This window comes from Pelmatolapia mariae, linkage group LG5, assembly GCF_036321145.2.
Source record: "Pelmatolapia mariae isolate MD_Pm_ZW linkage group LG5, Pm_UMD_F_2, whole genome shotgun sequence".
NCBI classification, from domain to species: domain Eukaryota; kingdom Metazoa; phylum Chordata; class Actinopteri; order Cichliformes; family Cichlidae; genus Pelmatolapia; species Pelmatolapia mariae.
In genome coordinates this window covers 26,833,090-26,845,668 of record NC_086231.1, presented here as the reverse complement: position 1 = coordinate 26,845,668, position 12,579 = coordinate 26,833,090, and the positions used below count along the sequence as shown (strand labels likewise).

Here is a 12,579-nt window from a genome sequence, read left to right as displayed (position 1 = left end):
AGTTGCTTATGACTCTGGGGGATGCTTATGACAAGTATCCCCCCATGTTAGTGCAATGTCCCTTCCTAAACCTAGCCTCTCCATAAATTATGGACGGGATGAAATACGAGTCATGCAGCCCTTCGTTTCCCCCTCCCAGGGAGACCCAGCACAAAGCAAAATTTGTTGCTATTTTTTGTTCCTCACGCAACAGAAAAAGGAGGAGAGGAACAGAAAGAGATGCAAAGAAATTAAACAAACTGAACAGCCCCTTGCACATTATGTAACAGAAGAAAGGAAGTGCATAGTCACAGAGGCAGGAGGGCTACATTAAGCCTTTCTTTTTTTCTTTCTCTCTTTACCATTTCCCTCCTGGTTGTCATGACGACATTTCATCCTAGGGTTGGTGCTGGTCTGTTCCCCATGGAGAAAGCTTGAAAAACCAGGTAGAGGAGGGCCACAGGGACCAGGGCCATTCTATTCTTAAAAAACAGCATCAGGCAAATACAATTACAAACCCAACAAGGGCCAGAGTATAATCTAATAGAGGTGGTGCATGTGGTGAAAGCCTCTCACTTTGCCCGAGATGGCACACCCAGGCACAGTGTGCCATAGGGGGCCGTGGCACTGGCAGACATCCTGCTATGTGGAGTGCTGGGAGAGACTATGTGTACGACTGTTACAGAACACACTACAAGAATGATAATTTTATCTTAAACTCAAACCCACTGACTCAACAGTTCATCTGTGAGCTGTTGATTAGCTGTGATTAAACACAGGGTTGGTAAATTCTGGCAGTTTTGTTGTGTAAGGGAAACACTTTTTGGACACTTTCATGCCTTCCAAATTTGACGTTATTGTACAGGCCAGTGGCTAATTAAAGGAAAACCCAACATAAAGCATCTCAGTGAAAATGCTGGGCCACTCAGCGATCACACAGAGCAACTGTGTATTGATTTGCAGTGGCCCTTCCCTCTACGGGTAAAAATGGATCCAAACCATACCAGTAAAATGCCACCAGATCTACTCAGTCGACGGGTAAATAAAAATTCCTCATTCATCTATATATTTAAGACATAAAAATCTATCTTTTTAACATTTAAAGTGCAGCCAGCTTAAAAAAAACTACGTATGTCCATTATTTATAACAGTTTATTCTCAGATTTCCCTGCTTTCTGCACTTCTGCAACAATGTTTCCTGCAGCACTGTGTTTGCCCAAGATGATGAGTCAGACAAAATCCGTCTACTCAGAGGGGTTAAAGAGTCCGTTTGAGTCTTGGACGTCAGCTTGTCAGCCACAGCCAACTCACTCAGATTACAAATGAAAGGATCTAATGGTGTCGACTGCGGCCAAATTCCTCTAATTAAAATCACAATGGCTGAAAACGTGGTAACACTGGCATGTCTTTGCTGAGGGATGCCCATTTTGCCCTTAATAAAGGATACCTGGAGAGGAAAGGTTAATAGCACAGAGCTCAATGATACAAGCACTAGTGTAATTCTATTAACTATAGTGTGTGAGGCAGTTGTGGGAGAACTCTTTTTTACAAGCACAGCTAGAGCTTAAATGTTTAAGGCATTAAAGATGAAATAAGGAAAGAATGATTCAAGAGTTTTATTTAATCCTGTTTTAAAAAAAGGAAAGACTAAAAGCCATATTTGGTGTGATCTATGCCTTCAAAAAGGCTAAAAAGTTATAGTTGCTCCAAGCACCTTGGGATCTTTCCCTGCTCTTCTGTTTTTAAATATAGTCATGAATGACTCCATAATAGTCAGTCCAGATAATAATAGTACTGCAAATATAACTAGTTGTTAGCCGCTATTAAATAGTTTGGACTAAGTAATTTGAGTCAGCATTCTAAATGCAATGTAAAACAGGAAATTATATATTGATGTTTCCAAAGGGAACTAATTTCCTTCTTTCTCTCTTAGCGTAGCTCTTCGAGTTATCTAGTTTGACCACAAAGGATCTCTGCACTGATGGGAATCAATTATTTCTTGCGTGGTATAGGCAGCTGAAGGTTAACTCAGCAAGCTTGCATCAAAAAGGTAAATATCACTCAGAAATCACCATTCAGGGCTGACTGATAAACAGATGTACACAGGGACAGACTTACTCAGTTTTTTTTATACCTCCTTTCAAATGTATGCTGTCCCTGGAGAAATCCATGTTATTTATCAAACAAGCTCACTGGCCTGGAAGAGCAGTTTGCTTGTCACCTGAAGCCCACCTTGCATGTAATCAGTGAATTGCTCCTTTCTCCTTTATGCATATGTATTCAGGGCAGGATTACAGAACTAATTAAAAAAAAAGATATGATAGGTGTGGCTTATTATTTATTCCACTTGATTTGCTAGTGTTGCGATTTGTGAACCGCGGTAAGTTTTTGTGTATTCTGTGTTTATTACTGCAAAAGCTAAAAGTTAAATGTGCTGTTACATTTGGTTAGCCTGATGTAAATTTCTCTATGGTTCAACGGTTATGGGAAGCACAGTTTGGGCACTGTTTCTTCTCCAGCACATTCCCAGTAAACAAGTGCATATTCAAACTACAGAGAACGGGAATGATCCCGGAAACATGTTCTTCAGACCTCTGTGAATTGTACACATATGCACACGGTTATTAGTTAGAAAGCTCCCAGTGGTAACCACAATGCACGCAGCAAACATGAGTGCTAGCTCAGCCATCAGTTGATGGTTGAGCTAGTGCTCATGTTTGGAAATAATGCAAACTGACACCAAGTTTAGGTATAGGTTATTGTGCAGTAAATATTATTTAGAAATGTACAAAGTGTGAGCCTATTATGATTAAACTCAAAACAATTATTTAAAAAAACAAACAAACCCTAAAACAACCCTATTTATAAGTTTGTAGGTAAAAATAAAAAATAAATAAAGCTGTCAGACCCAATTTAGTCAATTTAAGTCCCTATAGAGATTTCAAGTTTATCAAATACTGTGGAACTAAGTGGCAGCCCTTTGGGGTTATTCCTCTGGAAGTAGGCCCACTTTGCCTGCTTAGAAATGGCAACTAAATGGATTGTATTTATATAACACTTTTCAAGTCTTATTGACCACTCAAAGCTATGCAGCCCTGACATCCCAGAATGCATCCCGTAGGTATAGAGAAGTGTTTACACCTGGAGTTTTTGGCTTTTCTGGTTCTATCAGGACCACTTTAGTCAAAATAGGGTTGCTATTTGAGCTGTGGTATATTTAGTGGTGTGACTTTGTTATAGGGCTTCTCGGCTCTTTCATGCACAGACATGGAAAGCCAAAAGGCAGGGAGAGCAGCAGAAAGATTTGATCACAGAGTGACAATGGACGTAACGCTGTTTATGAGAGATATAGCATCAATAGCAGGAAATGGAGGAGATTGTGGGTTGCAAAGCAGCCTGCAGAAACAGCAGCATTTGCACACTGGCTGCAGCATGTGAAGTATCTATCTGGATCTGCTAATGGGATGTGCAGAAGAGTATCAGTTGGTTCGATGTGGGGAGCCACTGATGTGCCAGGATTGCTGGCTAAAGTTGACCTCATGGCCATCCAGTAGTGCTATGCTCAATTTTAAGCTTGTAATATCATCTTCCAAGTATCGGGGAGAATAAAGCAATGACATTTTTGTCATATTTTCATGTTTCACAACATGTAACAGCAGGAGATAGTCTGCTGCTTCAGACATGTTCTCGCTACTGGACGTATGTCGTTTTGATTAACAATTTACCGTCGCCTGGGTAAATTGTGCATGAGCTTTTGTCTTGATGAATAAATTTAGTAAATTCAGTTACTTACATTATTGCCATGTTGCCACAATCAGACGTCACACAGCATTTGTGTCTGGGATTAGGTCTATTTAATGTCTTATGCAACTACATCAGACATTTCCCTGTCATGTAAGCTCAGTACTGCACATGTTTGTAAAAACGGGTTCTGTGTTTAAAAAAATGTATTTATGTATTTTTATTTTATTTTATTTTTTTTACCTTTTTCATGTAGCTCCTGTGCCTCCTTTTATGTCTCCCTCATCTCTGCTTTGCTCTCATTGTTGTTGCTTCCTGCTTTATTTTGAAGTTGCTCACCTTGTGTTTCCAGTGTCTTTGCTTACTTCAGGGCTGTTTCCAAATTACTTGTCTGTGCATTAAAAGTCCTGTTTCTCCCTTCTCTTTGTTATCCCTGCTTGTTGACCTTCCCTGGTCCCTTCCCAGCATTTGTCTTTGTGTTTCTAGTGTCTTTAGGTTTTTTTTTAACGTTTTACTATGCACTTTGTTGTAGCTACCTTGCCTTAAGAGTTTTCTTTTTTCCCCTTTTATTTATTTGCTTCTTAGGCCTACAGGATCAGTATTTTTTTGCTTTTACCTGCCTGTCCTTTTATGTCTGTATGTAGATTCTCCTTTGACTTTCAAACCAAGACAGGCAATGTATTTGTATATTGTAAAAGTATAAAGTCTCTGAACAAGTAACACATGGAATGAACCAGTATCACAACTGTGCAGTTTTCTGTCATGTCTGAGAAGATTTGTAGGTTTATGTATTTAAAGAATTACATTAATAATTTACTTGTTATTTCTGCAAAATTAAAGTCAGAGTGTTGACATTAGCACCTCCTATTTTGTTGGCAGTTGCAAACACCAGACAATGAAGACTAAATTAAAGAGTGAATCACACAGAAACCGAGAGAGAGGTTACTTTTCCTAACATATAGATACAATTACATTTCAAGCAAATCCCTGTTCCCTGTTCAAAGAGGTCAACTAAAGTGTATCTTTATTGCTCACAACTACAGGAATAAAATAAACTCTGTCTTGCCTCTGTAGAGAACTGAGATCTGATTAAATATTATTTTACTTCCCATTATTATGAGACTCATTTGAACCATGGGATTTTATTAAACACTGCATCAGGTAGAGTGAATATAGACAAAGACAAACAGGAGGAAAGCACTCAGGGGAAAGAACAAAAAGCACAGAGGAGGGTGCACATGGAGCTGCGGCTGACATAAGATGACACATGCACGGAAATAAATGAGAGATACAGTGAAGCAGAAAAGAAAAGAGGAACAGTTCTTTCTACCAGACACAAGACAGGAGCATTATAAGACTCAGCAGAGTTATGCTTAGTTGACTTTGAACGCATTTCGATATATATCTTAAATTTTGGATGTTTTGTTCCATCAGTTTTCCTTAAATCGGCATGTAATCGCAAAAAGCAGTCTAAAGCTGGAATTTTTAAGGAGTGCTTAAACAGCAAAACTTGAACAATGAAATTCTCCAACCCTGACTAATTTAACTAAAAGTGCAGGATAGAAGTAATCCTAGCCAATGCTCACACAGGAGGGCCAAGCAGCCAAAGAGCTCCCTACATGTGAGCCAGATGAACCTGCTCTCTTGGAACCTTGCCTGGACAAATAGGAGAGTACACTTGTAAGGTCTGTGCATCAACACACCTGACATAAGCCAGCACTGCTCTGTTACACATGTAGGTTTGGCACAGCATTGGGAAATTTAGCATAATGTGATATGGAAGTTTTTCAGTTTTCTGAACGTCTTTTTAATAAAATAGCACACCTGGTTTTTAACAACATAAACGCGGCACTGACATGATTACCAAATTCAAACGGGGCTAGAATTGACGTGTGTAGATATTTCCGGCTATGATAGCTTCACAGAAATGGAAACAAGCAAGTTGCACCGAGGACTTGTCCTGACTGCTATGCTGGCAAATTTTCAGAGATGCCATAAAATTTCATGCGCTATCATATTAACTGTTGTTTAAGTGTTTATTAAAACCACAACTCTTTAAATGTCTGATGTGTGAAACACTGATGAAAGAAACGCTGAATGAGAGACTCCTCTGATTTATGCTAGCACAACAGAAGCTAGCAAAGGTGTGACGCTGGGATTTCTTATATGTGGGTTTTTGCACACTGAAACTGATTACTGTATTAATTTACACCAAACCCATGTGATTAATTGTTCTGTGCAGACATTTATATTGACTTCCAGCAGTTGAACACAACTCTCTCTTGTAAACACGTAGAAAAATATATGTATATAAGAATAAGTATAAATTTACTCTACTACTTCCAGTTTGGACACTTTTTTTTAAGGGTGATATAATTAGGCCACTAAATACTTTTAAAAAAATCCCCCAAACGTCCCTCGACTTCACCGGCGATCTTACACAATACCCTAAGGAACGTTTAGGTTTTGCACCTATCTTCTCACCTGTCCACCCCTGCTCCTTTGTTCCTCTCCTCTTGTCCTCCTTCACTCCCCTGTTGGCTCCCCCTCTCCCCCCTACCTCTTCCCTCTGCTAATGAGCAGGGTAATTACTGTTGGCCCAGGCCAAAGGGAGAGGGGGAGGAGGAAAAGACAAAACAGGAGGAGAAGAGGAGGAGACCCTGCCTAGTCTAGCCTGGTGCTCCAGATAGCATTAGTTCTCTCCCTCTCTCTCTGACACATAGCCCTACGCTTAATTAAACATGCCTCAGAGGGACGCAGAGAGAGCGAGAGACAGAGAGAGACCCACACAGAGTGGAGAGAGAGAGGGGAGAAAGTGAGTTCGTGTTGGCAACGAGTTAGAGAAGGGAGAGGGAAAAGTGAGGGTGATGCAAATGCAGAGAGAGAGGCAGATAAGAAGCTGGTGATGGAGTGTGAGAGAAGGGGAGGCGGAGAGGGTGAGACGAAAGGTGGGGAGATATGGAAAGGAGGCTGGAAGGGTGAGTGAGGCCGAGAGAGAGAAAGACGCTGGAGGGGGTTCCAGCGAGGTAAGAGCCGAGGAGAAGATGAGGACATCTTCGGTAGAAAAAAAGAAACAAGTGAGGTCTGATGGAGACAAAAAGGAATTAAAGAGTGGTGAAGAGCGCGGGGAATAGGATTACTATAATATATGAAAATAATAGCAAATTGGCTCCCATGAGACCGTGGAGTGCCAGCTCCACAGAAACCAAAGTAGTGAAAATGGTGGCTAGAAACCTGCATTTTCTGTTCACAAGGAAATATGAGTATAATCTAAAGCCTTGCAAGCATCGCACAAGCTGATGAGTTTACTATTCTAAAGTGCGTCATAGCTGCATTACGAAGCACTGTGTCATTTAACTTTTACCTACTCTTCATATTTCATGTCTTGGTCTGGGTCAGTTTTGACCCGGGCCAAGAATTCCTTCAAAATAAGAGTCTGCTCCAAGTTTGGAACTGCAGATCTGTTTAGAATATATAAATAGCCTATGTGGCACAAACAATTGGATGGTTAATCTTTAATTAATGTTTCAGAGAGCATGGAGAGTGCATGTTTTATGTTTTACAAAAGCATTTGTTTATCACACAGAATCATGTAATGTTTTACCTAAGTCATGAAAACATAACAGCCATAATGATTTAAGTATATCAGCAAAACCCTGCAGTGACTTTTGAAAGTCTTGATTCTGTAATTAGACGCGACTTGAACATAATTCTGTCTGGTTACAAAATTTTGATTACTTATAGGTGACGTACGTTGAAAGAAGACACATGAAGCAAACGCAAAACATAACGTTACATTTGGGGGCAACAAAATTAACCTAAGGAAAATGAATATATATATACATACATATGCTAAAATAATTATAGTAAGATGTTATTCAAAATGAAAATGGCAATAGCAGCCTTAAACTGTTAGGATTTAATATATATAGCTAATTATAACCATTAGTTAACCACAGCATGGCATAGTCACAGTGCGTGAGTACTGGACAGCACACTTGCACTGCCGCGGTGTATGTGCAGGGCCCTTTATGCTGTTAGGCTTAGCATGTTTTGTTCAAACTCCATGATCCTTCAAGCTCAAGGCTAGCAGGTACCTGTCTCTGTCAGTCTGGGCAAATGTAGTGGGAACACAAACAGTTCTTGTGACCGTGTGTTTGACAAGGCGCCCCTTAAAAATCAAAATTCCCGAAAACCACCATTTCCCATAATTGCCATCTATATGTATGTATGCATTTATCATGTTACTGTGCTACACTATAATGTTACAATGATGGATGTGCAAATTAAGTGTAGGCAGAAGTTTAGATTATGAGGTCAACCTATGTAAGTGTCCACTTTAGTCAATAGCTCAGGCTTTAGGCTACTCTAAATGCTTGGTTTCTAATAGTTTTTTTTTCTACTCTCGGTCCCAGTTGAGGTCAACAAGCGGGAATTTTACATATAGAGCCACACACGGAAAAAGCTGCTCTGAGTAAAGCACCCCCAACAGCCTGCTTGGTCTGACTCACAGACTTTTTCCATTGATTTACTTTCTTTAAAAAAATGTACTTTAGGTTTTGAAGGAAAGTTACATCTGAGTGGCTTTTCTAAAGGAGAGGCATAAGACAAAAGTATCTTTTTAAACCAAAGCCAAAGCCAAAAGTGTTTGTTTTTACACGCTACTTCATGGAAGAAGTGGTGTGAACTGAGCCCAGTATGAAGCTAGGTTTTGGCTAGGCTAATGCTAAGCACAGCAGCTGCTGATGAATTGAAACCACAAGCTGTAACATTACATCAGATGTTTGTCTTGTATTGATAATTAGATCAAAATGTCTAATTATCTTTACTATAACAAAGACTAACTTTAAAGTTCGGTGGCAAAGTTTGCAGGGAAAATAGGAAATACAACCTTGCTAATTGGGCCCTGAATGGGGCCCCACCATACTTCATTCTAGTGCTGCATAATATTGCAAATTTTGATACAGATATGATACCAAGTAAATACTAGGCCAGTATTGCCAATACCAATATGGATACTTTTAACCTATGAAAGTCATTATGTATTTTGAAACTGCTTTTTTGGAGACATGGCATGTAAATGTGCCTGTCTGCACTTTGGATCAGCTTAAAAAGGACATGATAGTCAGCACAAAAAGGTTGAGACATCTTACATTGATATCATATCGAGCTAGTATCCCTCCGATACCAATACCAGCGCTGGTATCAATGTTATCAATATAGGGATCGATCTGCCAACCTGTACTCATACCTGATTCTGTTTAAATGAACCCAAGGAGAACAATGAAAGCAAGATGAAGAGGATTTGTGCTTTCTGGAGAGACAAAATAAAGAGGAAGAGGAGAAAAAGTAAGACAGATGTGATTGGAGCGGATAATAATGATTAAATATAAGGGTCAGTAACTAAATGCTGCCAGTTTAACACTGACTTTGGGAGAGCAACACTTGAATAACATAACTTCCACCTGCATTGCAATGCTGGTGGAATCACTGGACACTGCAGAGGTTCTTGTCCATGCATTTGTGACTTCACGCATTGATTATTGTAACGCTCTTCTTTCTGGGTTACCGAAGAAAAGTTTTAGAGGCTTACAGATGATACAAAATGCAGCTGCTCGCATTTGAAACAAAAGTGGGAAATTACCCCAGTACTGAAATCTCTTCACTGGTTGCCTTGTCAGGTTCGAGCAGATTTTAAGGTCCCGTTGCTCACCTACAAGGCTTTAAATGGTTCGGCACCTTCATATATCTCTGACCTTTTGCACCTCTATGTTCTATCCCGTGCCCTCTGATCTCAGGATACTGGCCTTCTAAAAGTTCCTAAAGCCAGAAAAAAGACTATTGGGGAGCGTACTTTTTCTTTTCATGCCCCATTTTTGTGGAACAACCTCCCTGAAGATATTAGGCAGGCATGCTCTGTGGATGTTTTTAAAGCTTAGTTAAAGACCCACTTATTCACCCTATCCTATGTGTCTTAATTTTATGCCTATTAGTTTTTAAATTGTTATCAGTTTTTAAATTGTATTGCTTTTTTCTGTATTGCTTTTATTTATTTATCTTTTTATCTTCAAATAACTGTTTAGCACTTTGTTTGAAAGCGCTTTTTAAATAAAGTTATTATTATTATATTATTATAGTCCATTTTTTTTTGTTGTTTTCAGATTGTTTATAACATAATGGTGATGAGCCCTGGTTGGAGGACCCCCTGTGAATTTTGACCTAACAGACTCTGGAATCACCACTGATTGTAACTTTCGCAAGCACTAAATTGAACTATATCCTTTGTCATTTGCGCACAACAAGTGATGATTCTGTCTGTTGGTTTATTGCTTAAAGTTTTTGATTTTAATGTTAATGAATGATATAATTGTTTTATTTGTGCACCAGTGGAGATCTTAGTCTAAAGGTTTAAGTGAAGTGATCATAAAAAATGTTAGGGTTCGCCCCCTCAGGAATGAATAGTTTCTGCATGTTATGCTTTAGTAACTGCAGGAAAGTGATGGGCCACCTATCCGACTGAACATCACCCAACACAACCCAAAAAACAAGACTTTTTTGTTCAAACTCCATTTCTACTTCTTTAGTATTCTGCCCCCACAGAAAAAAATCAACATCACAGCAACGTTTCAAGTTAAAAACAAAACATGAAGCTTTAAACATACATTTCACACAGAAAATGAGCGACAACATGCTGCGGACCCATGCCAATTAGTGGGCTTTACTGTTGTGAATAATAAACTAGGCTAATAACAGCACAATTATGAATGTGTAATCACATTAAAGGGACATGGAGACTGGTTTCAACCTGGTAATGATGACATGCAATTAGAGCGCAACTGTTATCTCCAGGATCACATCAATAATTCATCACCACACGCATTTTTGTGTTGCACAAAGATGACATCTAATGATTAATAACGGATACATGGGTGTCTATCTGTTCTGCAAATGCTGACAGTTGATGCCACATAATTGGACAGAACTGTTTTCCCATTTTTGAGAAGGACTGAAAGTGCTGGAAGAGAAAAAAAAACCCATACAGGTCAAACAGTCTCTGAATTTAATGAGGTTATCAGACATTTTGTAGCATTTACTAAGAAATATCTATCCCTGTGTCGGTTATGAGCTGCTAAGGAAGGCAAAATAAGGACATGGATACACGTGTGCTTTTAGAAAAGGATTTCAGAAAAACAAGTCATGGTGACCTCGTGGTCATACGAGAATAATTTGTTTCCCATTATGGCAAGAAAACAGACATGCTTGTACAGTTTTCAAAGAATTTAAAAGTAGGCAAAATCGGCTAAGTTTGTGCAGTGCTGGCAAACATGGGAGGATAACTGTGAAATTATCACCCTTTGCTACATCACTGCTAATGACTGCATGAAGCTGGATATCTTTCAGCCTCTATTTAAAGAGATTTATTTACCATCTTTTGCTGCCAGGGCTACGTTATGTAACTTTGTCTCTTAAAAACACACCACTGTTGATGAGACAAGCTATGTCTTTTGAGGGTTTGGAATGAATTTTTGGTTTTGCTAAGACTCGGGGAAGGAAAGATGCAAAACAACAAAGAGCCGACACATTTACATCCACATGTAAAAGGAAATTGTCAGTACAGCTTGCGCGGGAGGAAATGAAAACAACTTTACAAAAGTTTAATTAAAGAACAGAAGCATTGTCGTCAAGAGTCAACTGCCAGTCTCAACATCTGGGCTCCAGCTATTGTCGGCAGACTTTCTCAGCAGTCTGCCTCATTGGTGAAAGAGAAGTGGAGCAAATGAAAAAAAATTGCTCTTCCATAGCATGGAAGACAAAAACAAATAAATAAATAAAAGACATGAAGGAGGGAAGAAAGTGGAGATGCGGAGAAAGAGCCAAACGGGTTCTGCGTTAGTCACTGCAAGTGACTTTGGATTGTATTGTACTTTTAAACTTTAATGAATACAGCCCTTGAGTCATGATGTAATGAGATCAAGAGAAGAAAAATAACACAGAAATCCCAAAGAGGGAGGGAGAGATACAGTGAGGGGGAGGACAAGAAAGAAATGCTGTGTCATTATTGTTGACTCAGCACTCATTGAGTAAACACACCCGAATCATAACGTGCTCACGCTGTCCAGTATATGCACATATCCAGCTATAACTCACTGTTAAATTGCTATTGATTCACCAGTGCCAGTGCCTGCATAGAGCTTGCAACAAAAGGAATTGAATATCAAAGTTCAGCTAGAAACTCTAAAAGGCAATTTTGGATATGAGAATAACATGTGAAAACCACCAGGCACTTAAACGCTCAGATGGTCATCCACCAGATGTGAACGATTATAGTGAATATTCAATCAGGAAAGCATTTGGTTGTTTTCTTATTTGCTTAAAAAGTCATTTAAGGAGAGACATCTGTGAAGGATGCATGTATGTTCCTCTTCACTATAGCTCAAATAGAGGCTTTACAAATTGGCATTGTAGAAGGCTGCTGAAATGCTCAGCAGCCTTGAGGTTTTAAACTACACATAATAATAGCCGGTCCTGAGTGGGTAGCTGTTCTAAAAATTCTCTGGTGTGCTTTAAGTAATGGCACAAATACAAGTAGAAGTGCGTAGTTGGTATGAGTAGAGGCAGTCACCAAGGCTGAGTGGAATAAGAACAGAACGCCATCTGCAGAAGCCCACACTCAAAGTATAGAGAAACATTTGCTCAGAGGGGCTTAAAAGGATAACCGGCTGTCCCGAAATGCTTAATTCTGAGTTAACACGAAAATTACCGTTCCAAGACGGAAAAACAAAAGCACAGCGATGGTGAGTGAGTGATGCAGATCTCGTGTTCGGACCAGACTGTCAGTTATTAGAAGCAATCTCACTT

General features: G+C 39.4%; 1 protein-coding gene across 13 annotated transcripts in view; it reads right to left on the bottom strand.

Moving 5' to 3' along the window:
* celf4 (CUGBP, Elav-like family member 4) overlaps positions 1 to 12,579 on the bottom strand; it is an 88,337-nt gene that overhangs the window by 36,964 nt on the left and 38,794 nt on the right. The window lies entirely within an intron of this gene.